We start from the raw sequence: 23733 nt of genomic DNA, 5'->3' as shown, positions 1-23733 counted from the left end.
TCAAAGTGCCCACATTTTAAATGAGATGGAAGGCAGTGGGTGCTCTCAAGAAACATAGTCCATATGATAGATCTGCTGCCCTATTTTTCAATCTTCAAGTTTGCAAACAGGTGACAGAAACCATCAAAATGCGTGACAGATCACCAAAAAAAGGGAGTGTGCCTGCTTTCCTGTTTGACATGACGCAACACACAGGTTATTTAGTTGATATAAAAATGACACCTTTGAAAATAAACTCATTTACACTGCTTCCCACCACTAGTAGTAACTTCATCTTCAGTCTTCCTACACGTTCTTGAGATCTACAAGTTATAGCAATACTGACAGTTTATCAAGAGTATCAGCTAGCTGAGGAATGGATTACGCTCATTTCATAGCATTGTTTTTCAAATAGTTTCTCATTTGAAGATGAGCTTATTGGGTGAGCCAAAGGAAGAGCTGACCAAGAAAGAACAACATCCCTTCAGGAGGATACAAAAACAGAGCCTATGCACTTACCTTCTAATGAATATCCTTCCTACAACACCAAATACAACAAATACTGCAGAAGATGCCAAATCCATGCTGATGAAAGGAGGCAAATTTCATTTTGACTTAACTATCACAGGAAGAGGTGTCACTCCCAGATATCAAGGGGAGCTTATCAGACAGCAATAATATTTAAGGCTTGAAAAGCTTGAGGATTCCCAGTCCTGTGAACTGAAAGCAACTTCTACAATTTGCTGGGGTAGTATAGATATAGTAACAAAGCAGTGCTCAGCTACTACTGCCAAGTTCTGCCTTAGTTTGGTTGGGTGTCACAATGGAACAAGTACTCCAGGTTCTAGTCTGATGACATATATTGATAGAGAATAACAGCTCTGGAGGAAACTACTAAAATAAACGTTGAGGAAGGTCTCAGATACCTTGCTTCACCACAGCTGGGGGAACAAATCCTCCCTTACAACAGACAAATACAGTGAAGTTTTCACTAGCAAAAACACTTGCAGTAAAAAAAAGACCAAAGAAGAAATTTACCACTTTGCTCTTTACAGGACTGATGCTGCTTATTGCCCATCCCTGAAATGCTACTTCTCTAAGGGTGCCCTAGTCTTCTTAAGAAGCCAAGGAAACTTGGCCCAAGAACTACTGCTGCTGTTTGCCAACAGCAGTGGTAATTTTTTAGCACGACTACAGTTCTGTAGTTGTAGGTTTCCAAATCCCCCAATCAGGAAGTTGTTAAACAATACAATAATCCCCATAGATTACCAGCACAAACTGATATTTGAGCACTTTGAAGCAGAATGTTTCTCTTTATCAGAGCTTTAACTTCCTAAAGCTTTCTGAATTAAAAAATAAAAAAAGAAGGTGGTCTGGCAATCAGCAACTGATGAGAGCATTTTGCCTCTCGTTAATACAGTTTCTAGAAAAGATGGCTGCTTTGTGATCCCAACTACTACCATGAATTTTGACACTAGCATTTTATTTTATCCCAATCTGGCAGAGCGCAACTCTGTAATTATACTTCAGGCTTCTCAAAAGTTAGCTTCTCCTGCTTATTGACTGACCACTGTGGTAACTGGCTCTCTAGTAACTTTAAAGCCTCCTTCTGTCATGGCAAATGGTGTCATAAATAATTGCCCAAGGATTTTGTTTCAGTGGAATATGAAAATATCACCTCAATGGTTCAATCTTCTATCCTCCTAGTCAGTCTAAAGCACAACTGTATAGAATGATAGTCTTAAGCCTGGTATCTGTTCAACCTTCCAAGATGAACCAAAGCGGCACTGTTTATATAAAGGATCCAGGAAAAATAACAACATTTGTTTCAGGATGTCCATAGCTTTTCCTGTTTTCATCATAATGCTTAGCTCAAATCATTCTAGGTGCCACAAGCACAAGTCCAAACACAAGGAATTCCTGGGAGTCCGTTCAGAAGCTGTAACATAGGGACAAAATGACTAGGATGAATTTAGTCTCTATATAAACCACTTGTCCTATGCTCTTTCAATGGAGAGTAGAGACACAAGCATTTCATCCAGACCTAGGCTGTGATGAAAAGCCTTCCGGAAGAGCTTTTTTTTCCTTTTCATTTTTTTCTCTCCTTGAAATCAGAGGATTAGATAAAATATATGCCTCAGACAGTTATATTACATGGATCTTGACCTTTCAAATCAGATGGCTTTTCAAGCCAACACTCAGCTTGGCCAAGCCATGGCATTCCTGAGAAAATGGAGGCAAAGGTGAGAACTGTGAACCAGAGAGGCAAAGGTCCTTTATGTGCTTAACGAGGCCCTAGGTATTTCCAGAAACACACTTCTCAGGCACATGAAGCCTATTAAAAGCAAGATAATTAATACACCAAAGTTGTAGGAGATGAATTTCTTAATCCCTGATAAAACCAATCTGCTTTTCAAACACTAAATACCTTTGTAGATCCTCTCAACAGCTTAGATGTTGGAAAATGCACTTTTCTGACAAGCTACATGCTAACATAGCATCTATTTCATTGCCAAATCCTGAGCAGTCTGTGGATCTCTCAGAAGCACTGGGAGATGCTAGCAGTGTTGCTGGTGTGCTTTTATAGCAATGGATTTGCAAAAAGGCTCTTTTTAAAATAGTTTCATTTCTAGAGGTATGCATCAGCTGTATGTTAGCTGTAATTGCTCTTCAATCATTTTGCTTCATCTGTTACGTAGGGATAACAGTTTTAACCCTCTGCTGTTTTAGTCTTCAGTTTTAAGAAGCTTGCTTTCAAGAAGCAAAATTGCAAATGTTCTTATTCATACATTTGGAATGATATAGGCTGGTTTTGGATGACAGGAGGAACTTCAAATAGAATAAGCATCCTGCTAATAACATTTTACAGATAGCATTCAATGTGAATGTCAGGGATACTGAATGTCAGAGAGCAAAAATACAATTGACTCATCTTTACAGGGAGAGAAGGGAGTATAAAGATACAAGATCCAAATCTGAGCCACTTGGAGCAAAGCAAGGATTGCTCAGAAAATGTCAAATATTGTTCCCGGGATATATTAAGCACAGGGACTTTTTCTGCTCATGGCAGGGAGGGTCAGGATTTTCAGGGAGAAGGATTCATTCTGGTTTCCTTAAATTAGGAGTTTTCTTCTTTCTGGTTTATGGAGAATCTGAAACACTTCAAAGCTTTTGGAAAACTGGGAACAGGAAAGACTTGCAAGGAAGAACAATATCATAGCTTAATATGTTTTCACTAAAATTTGTGTTTGAAGGGGAAAAAAAAGCCAGTAAAATACCACTGTTAGAAAACCGCTGAACAATTTCATGAAGAGGGTGCCTGGGGAAAAATCAAATGTCTGCATTCTTTCTGAGAGATTAGAATCTTAAAAGAAACAATATTGAAACAGATCTTGGATGGCAAGAGTCTAGATTTATATAAAATTGTTTTTGCAGGATAAAGTACTGGCCAGATTTCTTATGTGGTTCTCAGTGACGCAACTAAGAGGAATTAAGAGTTAGGTTACATTAATAAGGGTTTATATCTAACCTGCTGGCATCTGAAATAAAGCATTCAACTGTTCAGAAATCTGTGCAAGCTATTAGTTACAGAAAGTCAGAAAAGCCTTTTTATCTAAAAAAAAAAAAAGTTGGATTAAAAAGTCACCAACATCTGCACTTAAAGCCCAAACCTCCAAATAAGAGAAAAAGAGCCTGTGGTTTTCTGAAAAATACGCCTTTTTTGTTGTTGTTGTTGTTTTTTTAAAGACTTCCAAAGCTTCCATCACTTTGCTTTTTGAAACACAGTATTTCAAGAGGAAATTTGATCACTCCAGCTAGAAGGAAAGAGAAGCACTGTTTTACAGGTAAAGTCCACATTACCAAAACAGTAAAGAAAGAGTAAAAAAAAATAAAAAAAATAAAGGGTATGAACACAAGTAATGGGGAGGAACTATTTTTAAATTCTCAGAAGCAAGTAATGAGGAATAAATCTTCAGGGAAATTGAGAAAACTGACTCTAAAACTAAATTCCAGAGGATACATCTTGATAGTGGCATAAGGCACCTATCCATCTTTTTATCTAGTTTTGTCCCAGATGAGCACATGTTACAGTAAGTAATTTTGCCCACACTGCCACCAGTGCTATAACAATACTAGTGGGCTACCCCTCTGAAACCATTAAGAACTGGAGCAAGTACCCCAGTAAAGCAGTGGATGCTCCATCATGTGGCACATTCAGCACTATGGAAAAAGACTTTAAGCAGCACTCTGGAGAGAAAAATCCCGCATTGGAGGGGAGATGGACAAGGCGGTCTGTAAATCCTTTCCGTCTGTAACTTCTGCAATTAAGCAGAACACGTTGCTCATTCTTATGATTCAAACATAATCCTGCTGTTGTCTTGACTGTACGGGATTTGTAGTCTCTAACTGTTTTAATGACAATGCACCAAAGAAAGCTTTTTCTTTGCTTTCACAAGCAAATCCAGAGGCCGCATCAGGAGGGAAAGAATCCAGTGGCGTGTGAGGCATTTGGGCCTTATAATTATCTTTCCAATTCCAGTGTATTCCTTTATTTGAATTTTACTTAAACAGCTTTAAAGCTGGAGCTAGGAGGAGGGTGGAACTCACAGGAAGAAAACACATTCATTTTCTATTGCAAAGAGATGCAGAAACATGTATGATACAATGCAGATTCATGAATTCCAATATATAAATATACAGCTCTGCAAGTTTATTATGAATTAGATGTATGAAAGAGAACAGCGACAGCCTGCCTTCTGTTAACAAATGGTTGCTAGCCTTTGCTGACAGGTATTCACTTTATCAAAGAAAAGTAAACCCCTGTACAGGGATGTACCATCACATTAATGATTCTTCTGAACTCATTTTATCTGGTTTTTCCAGACAATGAGTTCTGTCTGTTCCCTACTCTTCCCAACTTTCAACATGCAAGTTTGTTGGTTAGAGGCATTTTGCCTGGTTCCATAAAACCCATAGCTACGTGATTCCCAAAGCAGCACCTCCCACAGAAGTGCAAACTGCCAATTCTAAAGGTTTTTAATGATCACCATTGACTTCCAACTATTACCAGTGACCGGGAGTCTTAGTTGTGAAGGGTCTGTCTTAGTTGTGCAAAAGCACGAGAAACACCAGAAATATGCGTGCCGCTGAATCACAGCTGCTAACCACTCATTTGCTTTGAGATACGCCCTAATTTCTGCAAACCTCCTATCTCACTACATATATCCACTGTAGAGGTGATAAAAGTCACAGAAAACATGCAAGTGTAATTTACTGTGAATTCAATTCATACGATAATTTATCTTAAACAGCACCAGTAGACTGCGATCACAGTCCCCACTTCTCTTTATGCTTTTCTATACTCCAGTAGAAGCATCAAAATAAGGACTTTAAATTACATTTTTACTTCTTTCTACGCCACAAAGATGGCAATTTTTTTTTCCTAAATGGTAGACCAGAATTCTTTTTAACACCACTGGCCACTTTCGATGATCCTGGCAGTGTTAGCCGGCCACAGTGTTAAAAATTAAACAGTTTTGGGTCCCATGAAACTGGATTTCAGGGACCACAAATCCTTCAACCTTGTTGGCTTATAAGATAGAGGGAAAATGAAGTTTTGCTTCTAAAATGCATCAATAAAAAGCGAAAGATCTGACATCTATGAGAATAGAGCACTCCCCACTGGCCACTGCCAAGGAGCTTGCTCAATGTGGTGCAGTTGTTCAGCAGCTGCACAAATATCGTAAGTGAAATGTACGGCTTTAACTTCTCCTTTGAGAGTTGGGTTGTTCTGATCAATAAGCTATCACAGATGCACAGAAAATTTTTCTCCTGAGGCCATATCACAAAGTGATAGGCTTTTTTAAGATCTTATCCTAGGTTGTCCGTGAGTCCGTATGAATGCAGACTGAAGGCGAATATTGAGACCATTAGAAATGCCTTAGACGCTTAGTGATTCTTTCACTTGAAAGATAAATACAAAGAATTCCTGTTCACTGCTTATTACACTTCTTACAAAGCCTTCAGCTTTAGGTACTCAGCTTGAGAAAACTGCAGGAAACAAGAGGAGAAGGCAAACCTATGGGGGTGGGAGGAAGTGTGCTTCTGTGGTGCTGGCTCTGAAATCCGCAGACTGAGGCAGAAATTTGTCCTATACCAACCAGGGGTTTCCCTTAGGGAATCACTGCCCAACTGCTTTACAGTAGCAAGGCTTTTTCTCCACTTCCATTGCAAGCCAATACGCAGCAGTACTCACACTGTCTGCAAAGACTGTTGAAATTTAAGGATGGTCTCTCTTATCATAGAATCATTAAGGTTGAAAAAACCACTAAGACCATCATGTCCAACCACCAACCCATCCCCACCAACCATGTCACATCCCTCAGTGCCATATTTCCACATTTCCTGAACACCTTCAAGGACAATGACAGCATCACCTCCCTAGGCAGCCTGTGCCAATGCATCAGCACTCCTTCTGAGAAGAAATTTTTCCCAATATCCAGTCTGAACTTCCCCTGCCACAACTTGAAGCCATTTCCTCTCATCCTATCACCTTGACCTGAGAAGAGGCTGACTCCCACCTTACCACAATCTTCTTTCAGGCAGCTGCAGAGAGCCATAAGGTCTGCCCTGAGCTGCTCCCCATAAGGCTTGTGCCCCAGAGCCCTCACAGCTCTACTCCCCTTCTCTGGACACGCTCCAGGGCCTCAGTGTCTTTCATGTAGTGAGGGGCCCAAAACTGAACGCAGTACTTGAGATGAGGCCTCACCAGTGCAAGTACAAATAGCCAGGAGACTTCAAAAAAGCACACAGTTGAGGAAACACCCGTCTCAAGCCTAAATAGTGGTACGTGCAAAAGAGAGCCCATGCTTTTCTACCAATTCATAGGCAAAAAGACTGAGTTCAATACTTTTACGATGACTGAGGACTAAAAATTTAAGAACCTAATTTGAATGTTCCTCAGTGCTGTGTAAGTTGCATGGTCCTCATGCAAGGCCAACACATTAACTCATGTGTAATCCTTCCTCTCTTGCTCTCCTGAAGACATTAAGGCAATTTATGTGCTGAGCCTCCAACTTCTGCAGACTAAACTTGATTTACATTCTCTTATACCAGTTTCTGATTCAGGATCCCTGCAGCTGCACAAGGTACTTCATCCATTGGTTTTCCTATGGGAGCATCACAGAAAGCTATGAGACACAGATGACTGCTGGGTTCCCACTTAGTATCACTTTCTTACCCAATTTAGAAAAGCTACCTTTTCCTTCAGTACCCCATTTCCTCCTCTCACCTTGCTACCATTTAAAGACAGAGAGTCTAAACTCCTGACACTCACAATACATTTTTTGATACAGCATGTAACGTGTCAGATCTCAGCTGGCTACCTTTTTTTTTTCCCATTATGTAGCACTCAAAATTTGGCTGATTGACTGTAGAAAACCACAAGCTACTTCCACATCACCTGAAGAGATCCTGAATCCCATGCAAATCAGGGTCAGATATATTTGTTTATCTGCACAAGCAAGGACTTAAAATTCAAAGGAAGTGACAGTAATTCAGATAATACACAACCACAGTGCAAAAATTATGTGCCGAGTTGCTGCCATTACTCTTTTACTAATCTGCAATATCCAGAAACTGTGAATTTAATGAGCTTCATAATTATTTTGTTCTCAAAAATCCTTACTTTTTGGTAATGACATTATCTCAAATGGTAATTTGTGCACCATGCCCCTAGTCGATCATGTCAATTCTCTGAAAGATGTACCTAAAGTAAAATGCTAAAGTCAAGAGAGAGAAGGAGAGGTTGATTTATCTCAAGGGCTTTTGCACCTTAAATACTCAGTAAAATATTAAACATCCCTATCAGTAACAGGTAGACCATATTATAAGCTTCCTCATAACTGGAGTTTTTAGGAACCAATGACATCTTCCTAAAAAGGTGTCAAGAATTTCATTTAGACCTTTTTATAGTGAGACCATCAATCTATCTTAATGTCTATAGGACAGAAAATAATTGTCTTTTCTTTTTGGTGATGGCATTTCATTATACGCAGTAGGATAAATAACTAGAGTTCAAAGCAAAATAAGATGAAAATGTTTCTGTATTTTTTTTCCTGGGGTTTCTCTTCTTCTTGTTTAATTTCATGATGAAAAAAATTATAATTAAATTAAGATTGATTCTGATTTAAATGCGCATCTTAAAGTGAAAGCAGAAAAATGATTTTCGTTTTCAAAGTTGTTATATCCCAATTGATCTTCCACACATTGGCATTATTATCTGATTGTGAAGATATATGCATTTATCAAAAGCTAGAACCATCTGTCTCAATTCTATGTAATTTCATTACATATTCATCATTTATCTAGTCTGAGTATGTGACATGGGACCCTACTGACTAGCAATTCTATACTTATTATCGCTTCACACTGCGTCTGGATGGACATGAGGCTGTCGACTTCCATTAATCTACTTCTGATGTAAAAATCATCATCTTGGGATAAGCCTCAGAGCTTCTGAATAATCAGGCAGCAGTGCTGTGTAAATATAAAGGCACCACCTTTTTTCCTAAGAAAGCCTGCAGCATTTATTCCTGCTCGTCGCTCACCATCAGCAGACACATCTGGCAAAGTAAGGATAAAATGCTGGCATGTCTGCACACCTGTGCATGCAAGCTCACACCATCCAAAGGGTATCGGTAGAGTGGTGTGACCAAATGTTGAAATAAGAATAACTTAATGTATGCAAGCAGGAGTTTTCTAACTCATGGAAAGAGTCAGTTGATGGAAGGTCTAGCATAATTGGAGCATGGCAGCTTTAACATCTAAAAAGCATATAGCCTAAATCCATTACAGTAACTCCAAACTGCCAGTTTGTTACAATATGGACTTTGGGGAAGTTGTTGCCTGTACAGCTTGATAGCTGACCAGCCATCTTCCTGATCCCTCCAGTCATACCACACAGCCATCACTTTTGCTGCAAGGGTGCTTCAAAGAGCAGAGGCTCTTGTAGGAGACAGGCTTAGTTCCAGATATCTCCCAGGGCACAAACCACTGGCACCAGCCAACTGCCTGGACTCCGAGTGTCTCCCATGCTCATGAATTATCGACTGTACTGAGATAAAGATGATGGGGATAACAAAGATGGATTGTTATTCATATGGAACTGAAATCCCATTTTGAAAAGATGACAAAGTGATGCTAACCACTGCAAAGACAATTATTAGTATAATTCAAATGAATTTACTTCGACTGTATCCAATTCCAGTTTGCAAACTCTTTTTGTGAGTGCACTAGTGAGAAAGCTCAGGCAAGAATATGTGCTTAAATCTATTAATACTGCAGAGTACTTGAATTCGGTTTTGTGAACATGAATATTCACACAGGAAATCTCATTTTAAGAACCAGGCTCATCCTGCCTGGAAACATAAAGATAGGCTATGATTTGTCTATCAAAAAGATATATATCAAAACATGTCTCATACTGCACATTATCCACACTTGAAATTTATGAAGCCTTCGCAAGGATGGTAAGAGACAGGATTTTTTTTCCACAGTGGCTAACTACCAGTTCTGCTACTTTTCAGAAATTGCTTTTCATCACTGTTTTCCCACCAGTTAAATGGGGATGAGAGCATTCACCTTCACTTACAGAACACTGATCTCTACAGACAAAAAGTTACTATCATAAATCAACACTGGTAACAGTCTGCTTACTTACACAAGTGACAATGACTAACTAACTCACAAGCCGGAAAAGAAGGGTTGTGGTTGACAAATGCACTTTGCCACTAACCACAGGCCAGATTGAATGGTTCAGTCCACCAAGTTGGAGCCTAAACTCACAGGGCAGCTGCTGAACCTAGTGGCCAGATGCCCATGGTGGCAGGCAGCCTGCTCTATGTTCCTGGTGCAGGGATTTGCAAAGGAAAAAACAGTTTATAAGTTTGCAAACTGTAAATTCACATTTTACTTTACTGGGATTCACTATTTTTTTAATTTTGGGTGTTCCTTTCTGGAGCCAGGAGCTGGATCTTGACAGTCCCTTCCAACTCTAGATGTTCTGTGGATCTAGGATCCTCGAGCTGCTAGCTTTTTTTTTTTTTTTTTTTAAACAAGGAGGTGCAACTTATTCGTATATGAGAGGCCAAGGCCAGGAAAATCTGTGATGCAGATAACAGTGATAGATGGATGTACAAAACTGCCTGCTCCCACACTGGAAAACAAAATCCCATCAGTCTTTCTGCAGCCATGTGGGAAGGCTCAATGGTCTTCTGGAAGCATTAGGTCAGCAGCAAAAGCAAAATCCTGTCATCACCCATGCTGGGTGGATGCCAGAACTAGAGTTCAAGACTCAAAAAGAAGCACTGCCTGATCACGTTCATTCATGCACAAGTGATTGCAGGCATACAGCCAGACTGGACGTACATCACCAGCCACAAGGACGTACAGCTACAAGTGTTTGCTCCTAGAGCTCAGCCAGAGAAAACAGTGCTACATGGTAAAAGCAATCCCAGCCCTCAAAGCAAAAGGGCTGTTCTTGTGAGAGCAATGCAGGGCCACGTACAGCCTTTGAGACAGCTCTGAGCCTGCCAGCACATGTGCACAGAGTGGAGGGGCTCAGGACTTTCTAGATCTGCAGCAGTGCTGCCAACAGCTTTGCATTCAGCTCTGGCACTAGAGCAGATGATGCTTGCTTGAGGCTCTCGGAACTACATCAGTCTGCAGTGTACAAATGCTGTAAATCACTTGGATGCGTTTAAAACTGTTACCCACACTCTCTCTAAAACCAACATCCTGACCACTAAAAGCCATGAAACACTCCATTACATTGCAAATTAACTGTAAAGTTGTTTTCAAGTACAGGTTTGTATAACTAAATTCCGCTTGCATTCCTTCTGTATAGGAAAATTGTCCTTCTTTTTCCGCCTTACGGAGTACCACTGAACAGTCGTATGCTGACAACAATCTTCCTCACCTTAGCTATTTAGCTGTATTTCCAAGGCTGACCTATCATCCTGAAGTTATTTAAAAGTGGCTTCCCCAACTTCACAAACTGCTTCACAATTCTGATAATAATAAAGAATATTCTAACAGTTAAAATAAATCAAAGATCTGTTTACTTCAGTTCCAATTTTGCCTACTCATACTCTGAATTCACGCTACTTCTAAAATATTCTTCCTTTACCTAAGTCACAGATTCTGGCAATGAATCCTCCTGTTACTGTAATATTAAGACATGCATTGGTCAAAACTGGGAAGGGAATGTGTGCTGAGCACCACCAGAAAGTGGGTCATTTGTAGCTGTAACTGCTAGCTCTCATCTTTAATTACAATGCAAGGATTTCTTTTACCTCTTTGCCAAGAATTCCTGTTAGCTCTGATAATTACAGTGAATACTTACTAGAAATTAAGCCACCTACACAAATCTGTCCCCAAAATAAGTGTGGAAGCAAATTATAACATCTCCCTGTCATTTCATAGGTTTCTGTATTGTCACTAGATTTATGTTCTAATGCTACATTATTACCTATTACCGTAGTTGTTAAAACCTTACTTTTCATGCTAATGAAAATGATGAAAGACAGGGGTTTTGACATAAATACTGTAATAAGAGCCATATTAACGTGATAGACGATTGCTCCTCTGTGACAGACTATGAAATCCTGTGCGAGAGTTACAGAAGGATCATTTACATGTCTGCATATCTCTTTATCTCCCTAAAGGGAAGCAAAGGATACACGCACAATATCGGAGAGGATGATAACCATAAGTAAGGTCACAAACAGGCAGCCATACTAAAAGGAAATGCATCCCAAGACATACTTTCCTTAAGTGCCTATAAGCAAAAAAATGTCCATTACAGGACTTAAGGTCAGACTACTAAAATCTCTTCTGAAGTATCTAATTACATAACTCTAGGGAAGACTTCCAAAACGCAGAACAAAAGCAGTGCCACCAGCAACAGGGGATTTCTGCTCCCCAGCCACATCCTGTTTCACATTTGTGGCATTTTTCTTTCACCAAGTTTGACAGGAACACTGCCATCCTACAACCTCAATTCTATGTACAGCTCTTCTAGCAACTTTCAAAGGTTGCATATGTGCTCTACTTCTAAGACACATACACTAGCACTCCCCAGAGAGAGACACCCGTGTGACAGGCAGCAGTGGAGCCAAGATGCGCATTCCCTAGCATGTATGATGAGAAAAGCACTGTGTAGTAGAGACACAACACTCATCTGCCATCTCTCTTTTGGAGTGCTGCATTCAGTCAGAACATACAGAAACGCAATCACCTCCTACACCGACTCATTTTGCTGATCGCACTTCCAACAGCTTTACACCAGTTGTGACCCCACTGATTTCAGCCTAACCAGTGACTCGGATTAGAAGATTATAGTTTCATTCCAACTCGCACTGCTACCCAGTTCACAAATATGACAGTATCTGTGCTACTGCATGACAGAGGTCGAACACTGACTACTCTGAGACACCAAAACAAATCTAATCCACAAAGTTAGAGAAAGTAGAAAATCCTGGCTTGTTTCTATTTGCTTTTCAACAGTAAAATGCTACTTACAGCAATGCCTTTTTTTTTTTTTTAAATGGAGTTTCTTTCCTTTCCAAGAGGAAGAAAATTTTGATCAAAGAGGTAATTTATTATTTATTTTCTCATTTACTGATAACTTCTGTACAAAGAAGGTTTTCCCCATTTTTAACAATGTAAATATGGTATCTGCTGGAGGTTGCTCGTCTTTGCAGTTCTTTGTAGTTTTTCTATCCCCTCTTGCTTTATTTTGAATATCTTTCTGAAGTTATACTAATAACGTAGTAATATTAGCACCCTTTCCTATACCTCTGTACACTATTAATACTGTCTGAGCTGAAACCAGGCACATGGAAGGTGCAGTGCAGTATCAGATCAAGTAATAGCACGTAATTGAATGTGTTTTGATTCATTGGCTAAATGCAGTCCTGGGAACAGCAAAAAATATATACTTTTCATTTTGATAAAGCAATTTGAGAAGAGGTTTCAAGATTGCAAAAAAAAAATCATCATTTTTGGGGTATATTTGCAACTCCATTTTCAGTTGACATAAATACATTACCTGGGAATTTTCAAATGGAGTGTATTGAGTTACAATCAGACATTCAACTCAAAAACGTGACCGTCTCTTTACTTTTATAAGCCCTCTCTTACAGAGAAAGATATCCCTCACTTCACAGTCGCATCTTATTCATGTCATTGCTTTTTTGGCAGTATGTACATTTGTGAACAACTATTTTCAAGGATGAAGCACCAGAGAAGTAAAATTTCATCAAAAATCTCTGATGAGAGCACACTAGGAATTGCAGCCACTGCCATCAAACCAGATGCATTAGTTACACAAAAACAAGGTCAAATATCCCACTAGCTCTGCGTTCTTGTTGCTCTCTTTTTTTAATAAAAAATATCAAAGAAATTGAATAAGTTTTGTTACTTGTATACATGAACTATATTACATATTTTATGAAGGATGCTCCAAAAATAATGCCTGCTATTTTATTATATTGGCCACAGTGTCAGAGGCAGATGTTGGGAAAGCAGTAGAGGTTGAACCTTCCCACCAGTATTCCATTACATGTTGTTGCCACATGACAGAGGGCAGCAGAGAGGCTGCTTGACAAACTGGCACCTGACATGGAAGTACGTATGAAGCAAAGGTGTCTCACCGAATTCCTCCATGCAGAAGAAATAGCACCCAGTGACATTCATTGATGCTTTCTGAACATTAATGGAGACCAAGCAGGAGATGTGAGCACAGTGAGACAATGAGTGGTGCATTTCAGCAGCGGTGACAGCAACAGTAGGTCATTTCTGTTGGTGCAGATTTGTATAAGCACAGCTTGCAGGCTCTTGTTTGTTGCTGGTGAAAACGCACAGCTAATGGTGGTGACTGTATTGAAAAATAGCATTTTGTAGCTGAGATTTTTCTCCATCAAATAGTGTTATTGTGCTCTTCACATCAGTTGTAATTTCCATGGAAATAAATAGGAGGCATTACTTTTGGAGTGATCTTGTGTATGTGGCTCAAGATGATTCCTTTTTACTCAGTGCAGCCCAGGCAAGCCAAAAGGTTGGACACCCATGCCTAAGCTGGAACAGCATCACGCAGAATTCCTAAATGCTCATTTGCTTTTGCACCATATGATCAGCTGAAGTTCAGGCTTTGCTGACTTTGGTGACTTTCATTAAACATGTTTGTATTTTAAAGCTTTTCTCTGCCAGCTGCAAGGTCAGGAATTTTAATCTTTTTGAAAATAAACAACGGCAAAACACTTCAAAATGATCTAGCATCTTCTGAACTTCAAGCAAAGTCTTTAAAGGCTGTCAGTGAAGTTTTGTGATGCAATGCTGTATCCTGCTACTGCTCTGAGGGCAAGTGATGAGCCCCAACACGGTCAGAAAGAGAGGCTTTTTTCCAAGATGGCTTATTAGCATTATACATGTGAAATCAAATAGACAGGAAAGCTCAGAACTAAGAGTCTGCTCTTCACTCAAGGTATATAGCAAGAGTGCAGCAAAACAGAAATGGAAACTGCACTATGAGTACAGAGATCTGCTTACTCAAGGTCCCACAGAGCACTGTAATCCATTGGTCAGCCACTCATACTGCAGTGCGGAACCAGCCCCGCCATGAGCCAGTCAAAAGAAGTCACGCTGCCTGTGTTAACTGTATTTATGCTGTGCTTGTACAACACCTTTGTTGCTAGTCTTTTCTTAGGTACAGAAGATACTGTCTTCCATGGCACGCATTTGCCTTCACAGTGGGATGCTGCAAAGTCAGCAAGCTTCGATAATGCTGGGAAGCAAGGATCTTTGCATCACTGCAGGGTTAGTTTGGGACTCATGACTTGTACACTGGGGAACTGAGCACTGACAATGATTTATTTGTCAGCGCACTATACTGACAGATGAATCAGCCAGAGAGCAAGTATAAGATAAAAGGGCAGAGGGAAAATATTTGGGTTTGAAATTGTTCTGAAATTTTCTGATTAAAAAATCAATTACAAAACAAAAAAAACATGTAGTGTCTAAGGCTACGTATACTGGGCTGCAGCAAGGAGCAAAGTCATTTATCTTCAAGGCAGTGATCACAGACAAAAGAAGGAGTCATTTTTTTTTTTCCTCCACTCAGAAATCCTACGCAAATTGAGTTGTTAATTTGATTTTACCACTTTCATGAAATCCCTTCAATTATTGGTCCTATAGCTTTGCGATAACAATTTTCAAATGGCTTCCAAGACTCCCTTCTCAGAAAAGCCATAGCAAGAGCTTAAGATTACAGCTAGCAGCTCAAAAACAGCAGAGAGGAAGGACGCTGCATGTGGAAAGACAAAAAATGAGGAATCAGTAGACAGAGGAGTTGAACCTTAGTCTCAAACAACTAGCAAAACACCTTAGTTTTTAACCAGAGAGCCAACAATCTTTTTCTGGGTAGGTACTGACTGCTTGCTCTTTCAGACATAGATCTGAATCTTCCTATCTCTCTGCTCATATAAAGAGATGGGCAGAGTGGTCATTAGCACCCTTCACAGAGGCAGCAATAAGAAGACAGCTTGTGATAGAGGGGGAAGAAAACCAGGCAATGCGACTGGTTGAAGACTTCATTCCCAAATGTCTTTTCCATGTTCTTAGCCTTGATCAGCTACACTGAAGGGCTGGTTCTGCTCTGACTGATGCTGGGCATTCTTGCTGGATCTCAACCCTTGCTGGCTTTGTGCTTCAGGTCTGCACCTGTTTAGAAGAACACGGATGTCGGGTTTTTTTCGTCAAGAAAAATGCTGCGCCTCCACTAATATTTTGCATGCATTATTTTTCAGATGAAGTTTTCTCATTTTTTCAAGCAAAATATAAAATTAATACAATTTGAGTTTTCAAAAACTAGCAATAGTTACTAGAAGCGTGAAACTATCTAACTTACAGGAAGAAACAAATTGTCTTCAGCATTTTTGAAAGACACATAGTCTGTAAATAAATGGAACATTTACCCTTGTAGTAACAAGGGGAAGGAATTTCTCATTATCAGACCTTCTTAAAGTACAAATCCAAACACCAATAGATGTTGCTCAATGCTTATCCTTTCAAGCACAGGAGCTAAGGGCAGAAATGACCTACACAAGCATCTTAAAGGAGGATTTGTCTTGAAAAAAATGATTGCATAGAATCAGCACCTTCTTATTCAACAGACTAGCTTGCCATGTTTATTCAGACACATCTGCTCATTTTCTTATGAAAAATGGACTTTTCACAAGCATCCTCTGACAACTCTTGGCACAGATCCCCAGGACTGAACTCGAGTCTATTCTTCCTTGGAATGACATGAATCCTTTGCATTTTTCAATCAATTCCCATGCTGCCAACTCTAACAACTGCAAAATTACAAGTTAGACTGTAAAATTAGGAGACTGGCTTCAGAAAACAAGAGCTTTCAACAAAGATGGGAAGAGAAAGACAGACAAGTCCTTTGTCTGACTCTTAGTGGTTATTTTTTTTAATCTGTGCTCAACATAAGGTGATTTCGAGGTACCTCCTTTGGTGCTACCAACTTAGTTGACTGAATTCACAGAAACACGATCAAGTGAAACTTCCTACAAAAAAAGATAAATTTGCAAGAGATGGCAGTGTTGTGGTCAGGGTAGTTTAGAGCCAACGAGGCTCTGATCTGCTCACTTGGTAAGCTACATACAAGCACAGCACCAAGAAGCAAGTCACCATTCAAAATACAGCCACATTTCAAAGCTTCGTAAGCAAGCCTGCTCCTGTGGATGTAGACTATGAAAATCTATTTATGAACTACAAGAACTTCTTACATAAAATATGTGGTCTAGTATTTTACATGCAACATTTTCCAGCGCTGACACTGCAGAAACAATTGTGTCCAAGCTCAGCCCCTCACTAAAATGCAACACCTACAAGAGCAGTCTAGGCCATATGCCCTGCAGACCATGGAGAATAACAAAATCGAAGAATCTTTAAGGTTGGAAAAGACCACAAAGATTATCTAGTCCAACCATCAACCCATCACCACCATGTCCACTAAAACAATGTCCCTAAAGAAGAAACTGCATCTCCCTGCAAACCGCCTGTCAAAGATCTTTTGAATACTTTCTTCCTGTTGTGAGCAGCTTGCCAGAGAGAGAAAGCAAAGTGGGATGGCTCCAAGCCTCCTTGCTTTATAAACACAATTTACGGTGAAATCCACTGAAATCAACTCTGCCCAGAGCTTCTCTTTCAAAGCAGGTTTTTCTGTACATATAAACAACATAAACCAAACACTTTTTAATATAAAAGCAGTTTATATAAACGGCAAAATCACTGTGTTTACATCCTGGTCATTCCAGAATAACATATTTGAGTAAAGTACTTACAGAAAATTTTTACACCATAAAACGTGCTGCATATCAGAGAGAAGCATGAGCCTTCCCTTCCTTCATGTTTGTGAACTTGAGTACAGAAGCTACAAAGAAAGTGATCTGGATGGGTGTAACAATCAGAAAGATCAACACAATGGAAAGGTGATATAAGTGGTGTAATAACAGAGGGACTAGTACAATAGGAAGGCATCATAAGTAAAGGGAAAAGGACTGCTCACCTGTCTCTGAAGATTGAGGCTCACAGGGGAAAACTCCACCAAGGAGGGATCTCCAGAAAAAGATCCTTCTGCAGTGGCAGTCAGCCCTTAAATGAGGTCTAAGAGAGATGGAGCCAGGATCCATCCCTTCCAGTCACACAGTGAATTGCCTTCACCTGTGCTCCCAGGGCTGACCAGGTCCTTTCCCAGGTGCTCAATCAGTGGTTCAGGCTGTGAGTCAACAGTTACCATACAATGAGACTCTGCTCTTTCTAGAGCTTTACTTTGTGCTATCATGAGCCAGCTGGGAGACTACAGAAATAGCCTTCAAGAGATTCCTTCGGTGGGTTTGTGTTTAGCATGTGGGACATATAGTTCTTGTGTCACATTTCTTTTTTTTCCTTTCTTTAAATAGCTAAAGGAGTAGAAATACCACAGTTATTGGAGGGATAACTGCAACAATACTCTCTCAGGACACCAAAGGAGCTTTCACATGATACTGCAGCACTTTAATTAAGATAAGCATAGCTACCTGCACACTTGTTTACATTACACAGTACCTAAATTCCCAGCAGTCAATGTCCAGTGCTGACACTACACAAATAAAGGGCAGGAACATACTGCAGTCTGATTACCAGGGCCTCAAAACAAAAAATGGACAAGACTGAAAGAGCATCAAGCTTTTAGGTGGGCTCTGCACCAAAGCAGCTTACAGCCAAACCTACAGCCACCAGACTAAAGCAGATAGCATAGATGTGATCCTCACTTTTTAGTAATAACAATAATAATGAGAGCATTGTGGCAACACATCTCACAATCTTGCTTCTAGTGAACTGAGTGGAGATAAACAGAAACAGGCTTCACAAAAAGTCAGAATACTAAAATCTGTTAAATTATTCGCTCTATCAAACAAGATGATGTCCCTGAAGAAATTCTGTGAGAACAGTACTTCGGTTTGCAAACCCTTCTTGTTGTAGGGTCAGGAGGAATTCTCCATCTTAACATATAATTAAATTTAATGGGAAATGTTTAATTAAATCAAGAAATGGAAGAAAATTCCCTCAAGGCTACAAGAACTCTGACTACAGCATTGCAGTAAGTCTAAACAAGGCATAACATACTGTTGGGCACACAGGGCCAAAGCTTCTGGTCTATTTTTGAAATGTTACAGAATACTGGTAATTAGAAATAGGAAGTGTTAAATACACTCATGCCAGGTTCACGGGGAATCTCATGAAGTGATAATTAAAAGGCTTCTGTTACTGTGGTGCAACACCCACAGTTTTAGGAAGAGACCAAACTAGTTCATTCACAACATCTGGATTTACATCTGGGGAGCCTGAACAAGGCTTGCCATTAGTAGCAAAAGAACAGATCCAAGTGGAGACTCTGGTTGCTTCTTAACACACAAGTCCATCCCTTGCTAACAAGGGGGTTATATTTAAACTTTACAATCACCTGACTGTTTGTACATTAGAGGGAAAAATGCCCAGTAACCAAAGGGAAGGATGTTGTGAATTAGTTGTAAAGCAGTATATGATACAGAAGCAAAAAGAGTTACTACCCACCCATCAAAAGGTAAACAAACAGATTATAAACAAAGGATATATGTAAAAATCAGTAGAAAATTGTAAAAGAGAAAATTTACCGATATAAAGATTTGAGCAAAAATTCATGTAAGTAGTAAGAGCTCTACTTGGGTCAAAAGGAATAGCTTCCTCTGATCTAAGCTGATGTACCTATGTTAACACCAAATCATTTGTATGAAAACTCTGTGGATTCCTTACAAATGTAATCTAACTTCATTTTCACCATGTAACATGCCCATATCACTAGCATGCCACTGATTATTAGATTTACTCCATGAAAACAGAAAGCTGAGCCACTAATTTTACTGAGCTAGGGTCAATAATGGCAGCTGACGACCTACTCTCAGATTTTCAAGGAAAGTCATCACTAGCATTGCTGAAGTTTCAGAAAACATTTGGGAGGAAGGACAGGGAGGGGGTGAGAAAAATGCTCCTTTAATGAAACTGAAGTATTTCATAAATTCCCATCAATTTTGCTAAATGTCTTGAAGTTCACTAATACTTTAAATGCTCCTAAACTTCTTTCAAATGTATTTTTATACCACCATCAGGTCAACCCCTGCACCTCTGCAAACCAGAAACACACCTCAAATCTAAGTAAAAGACGTACTCAGACAAATATATTCAGCACTGATAATCAGAGATTTGTATCTTCCTACTGGAAGACTACAGAAACTAGATTTCTACAAACTAGAAAAGTACAGCCAAGCAAAGCTACAGTTATGAATACCATGGTCTTATCAGGGCAATCATTCATCTCTCCTTTCACTAAAATTCTGCTTTCTCTGTCATTTCTGAAGCACTCATAAATCATCCCAACATCAAACAAAGCCTCTACTGTACTAACTGCAAGGATAATAAAGGGAAGAGGATTTTAACAAGACACTCAATTATGCTGTACTATACAATTCCTGAAGGGCTTCTTTTTTTTTTTTTCCATTTGCTCATCCTGTCCCTGTAATTTGTTTGGTTTTTTTTTTTTTTTTTGGTGGTGGCGATGGGCTTGTTTTTCTGTTTTTTTTTCCTTTTACTACTTCTCCCAAATAACCAGTTAAGAGAGCATCTAAACAGTGGAAACTACCTTTTTCACTACAATAATATACTTACCCCGCTTCCTCAGCATGCAACAGCTTGCATGAAGGCACCTAAAATCAAATGGACAAACCTTCAAAATGAGTTCCAGGTGGATGGAGAAATTAGCACTAGTCACGTGGAATACCTACAGCTGAGGACAAAATGTTTTTTAAAGAAGTATTTCTAACAATCTAGTGCTTTCTTATTGTTCCTGTACTCCTTTTACCACCTCCTGTTTGATTTCCTGGTTACTTGTTTCTTTTCTGAAGTGCAGGATGTAAATGAAGGATGTTAAAGCATTAAGGAGACTTTTAGGTTTCAGAAATACTTCATTATAAAAAACAGTAGATTGTGTTTGTAGAGGATAAAGGTATCTGTCATCTTTAAACAAGTTTGAAAGGATCATACCAGGTTAAACTCTTACACTGAATATTGATGAGAACATAGAAGAAGCAGGTACAGTTATTATGTAACAATAATAAGAGGGAAAATTAGATTTAAGAACTTTCTCCAGCAAGAAGATCCTAAAGTAGTGTAATTTGCCGCAGAAATACAGTTGGAGCACAAGCTGTGCTACTCAGAACAGTTCTGTTTTTTTGTTTGTTTTTTTTTCAGTTTTTAAATAACATTATAATTATTTGTTTCTTCACCCTGATAGAGACTGTATTCTTCAAGCTTTTGCTTTCATCCTGTGCCACACACAGACATAAGGGTAAGTATGAACGTCCCTTGAACTTGGGACAATAGAGTACAAAAAGCCTGCTGATTTTGATCCTACTCTAATACTTGTGTGACAAACTCAGCCATCTAGATAAATTCTCTTCTAATTATGAAGCTCTGGGAGCAAAAAAAATAAAAATAAAAATAAAAATGAAAAGCCCATTAACAGTTTTAAGACCGTTTGGCATCTAAAGATCCTTTTGCTTTTGTGAGATGTCAACAAAATTCATTGCACAAGCTGTTTTTGTCAAATGCTGACTTTTTAAAGCCAGGCTCTTTTAAAACATTCCAGCTTGGGCTCCAGAGTTCTGTAGATGCTGGTACACGTTAGGGCTCCTGTCCACAGTCATTTCTACGGGACAGTCAGATCACCCAGTGCATGTCATCATGGCACACAGAGCAGAACCCACATATTGACAGGGGTTCCCAAGCACAAACCTCAGTTCACTTTCAGCGGTCTTGTCTTTGAAATACGTACTTCACCATTAAAATTTGCTACTTACAACACTGAGCCAACAAGAATAAAGTAACCCATCCTCCTGACAAGATGCAGACTGACAGAAAGGTGAGAATTATTCACAACAGGCTGAGGTCAAGCTTTTATGTCCCTCCTGGCCTTGGTGCCTACATGCTCTAGCTAAACCTTAGGATTAAGACATCACGCCAACACCCAAGGAACTACTGAATTATCTGAGGGCGAACAGTGAAAGACTGTAATAAGGAACTGCCATAATGGTTCTGGACACCTTCACAGCAATGCACTGTCTGGAAAATTATGACCCAGCTTCAGCTTTTAAGCCATTTTGTATCATCTCTCCTGCATTAGTGTGCTTAAAGTGTACTTTGTTCCTAATACAAATAAAGAAGAACAACTGCTGCTTCTGTCACACATTCTGAAACCTGTAAATCGTGGTATAGTCCAAACACATCCCTCATTAAAATGCACTTTTTATTACTCTTAATAAGGATCAGATTTACATATGTGGTATCTTGCCCGATGGCAGCACAAATTCCAAAAATACAGGAGAAAAAAAGCAGCATCTTTGTGAGAAGAGGTCTGAGTCTCGCCTCTTAAAACCTTCGGATTCTAAAATATTAGCTTTATTTGACAGTGTATTTCCAGTTTGTACAGCTTTAAGCTTAAGTGTCTGTCAGAAAATTATATAAATCTGATTGTTCCTGTCAGAGCCCGATATGCTTTAGCCCTCAGATTTCTCAGGAATGATGTTACTTATCCTTTAGAGTCTGAAGCGGGGCTCTGCCAGTACAACCAGCATTTCATTATGGAGCCTGAAGCAGTTAATACTGGTTGTGCAGAAGGAGCAGTAATAGCTGCCCCCAGCGAACAGGGAAAGCAGACCTATGACTGCTCTGCCCAGTACCATGTAAAGCAGGGCTGGGAAATTGCAGGAAGTTCCAATGTGGCCAAATGGCTGCCACTACCTACTTAAGACTACCTACTTAAATGGAGAAAATGCCTGAAAAGAGATCAATTGGACCAACATGCATTCCCACAGCCATTGTAATGCAAACCATGGCCTTTCCCACAGCCAGGCATGGGGAAGACCTCCATTTGTTGGCTAGTCCCTCAGTTTTGCTCACTAGCAAAATCAGTTTGACAGAATATTTCTATTTCCAGGTAAAGTCAAGGTGTTCTTGAGCTCATAGACCACTTTGGGAGTGCATCTCCTCCCATAAGACAGTGAGTCTTAGATATGGAGGATCCCTTCATATCTTTCCCCATTTTCTCCCCAGAGAGAAGGACTCCAAGCTCACCTATTTGGCCCAGAATGGTCCAGTTAACCCTCCCATCTCTATTTCTAAACTGAATATTTGTATATCTTCTCCAGACGGTTTGGAGGATTTCTGGGCTCTCCTGCAGGAAAAGCCCCATTCATGGGTAAAAAAAGATTCAATAGAGAGAAGAGCAAGGCAAGAACTAGAGACCGATTTGTGGGATTTTTTCCATTTGTTTCACCAAAGCAAACAACAATTGTTTACATTCACATTTAAAAGATGTCTTTTTCCCCCAGCGCAATCTTAGTTAGGTCACATTGCACATATGCATTTTGACAGCCTTTAATTAAAGAACCATATGTTACATTTCCACAGGTTCTCAAAATATTAGCTCACACAGGCCCCACAAACTGAAAAGTCTTGGTAGAAAGATGATCAAGGGACCTAAGCAAACAGAATGATTAGGCTGAACTGCAGCCTTTTTGAGTGATGGATCTGTTTGGGTAGTTTTGAGGTTTGCCTTGTCAAAGGGACCAGCAGAAATAAGAAGCATCCTTTAAACAAACTAGTAGGTAATAAGAATTGCAGCACTAATAACCATTCTACAAAAGTTTCTTCCTAGGAATAAAAATAATGTTCATTTTTATCACATGCTGTGTTTTTCTAGCATAGTTTTCCATCTTTGAGTAATGACTTGGGTATAAAATAAAACTGCTAATTTGCTACGCTCAAGCTTTCACTCTCACAACTGCTGTGCTTTAAGCTGTGTCTGCTGAAACCTGTATTTTGCATATGCCTCAGAAGTACTGCAAGATATTACTGCACTGCTTCCTAGAGCTTGAAAATGCTCAAAAATGGTTAAGGTCTCCTGGTGACAAGGCATACTGCATGAATTTTCCACATGCTGGCAGAGCAGCTGCTAAAACCAATTAGGTCATTATTCAATTTCTTAATTTTTGTTTAAGATGAGAGAAAAATGCAAATTTTAAAATCTTCCCATATGATTCCAATAAAGAC

The 23733-nt window shown here is 39.5% G+C and overlaps 2 long non-coding RNA genes across 2 annotated transcripts in view; both read right to left on the bottom strand.

Moving 5' to 3' along the window:
* The window catches only part of LOC110398602, an 82323-nt gene that overhangs the window by 37556 nt on the left and 21034 nt on the right, over positions 1 to 23733 (bottom strand). The window lies entirely within an intron of this gene.
* The window catches only part of LOC110398601, a 28601-nt gene continuing 20321 nt past the window's right edge, over positions 15454 to 23733 (bottom strand). Inside the window, exons 2-3 of the long non-coding RNA XR_002438491.1 lie at positions 20293 to 20330; positions 15454 to 15759 (exon numbers count right to left, since the gene is read on the bottom strand). This is a non-coding gene — a long non-coding RNA (uncharacterized LOC110398601). The remainder of the gene's footprint in view (positions 15760 to 20292; positions 20331 to 23733) is intronic.

The sequence above is a fragment of the Numida meleagris genome, chromosome 4 (assembly GCF_002078875.1).
Source record: "Numida meleagris isolate 19003 breed g44 Domestic line chromosome 4, NumMel1.0, whole genome shotgun sequence".
Taxonomy (NCBI): Eukaryota; Metazoa; Chordata; class Aves; order Galliformes; family Numididae; genus Numida; species Numida meleagris.
The sequence above is the reverse complement of the archived record's forward strand: the minus strand, read 5'-3'. Positions and strand labels throughout refer to the sequence as shown.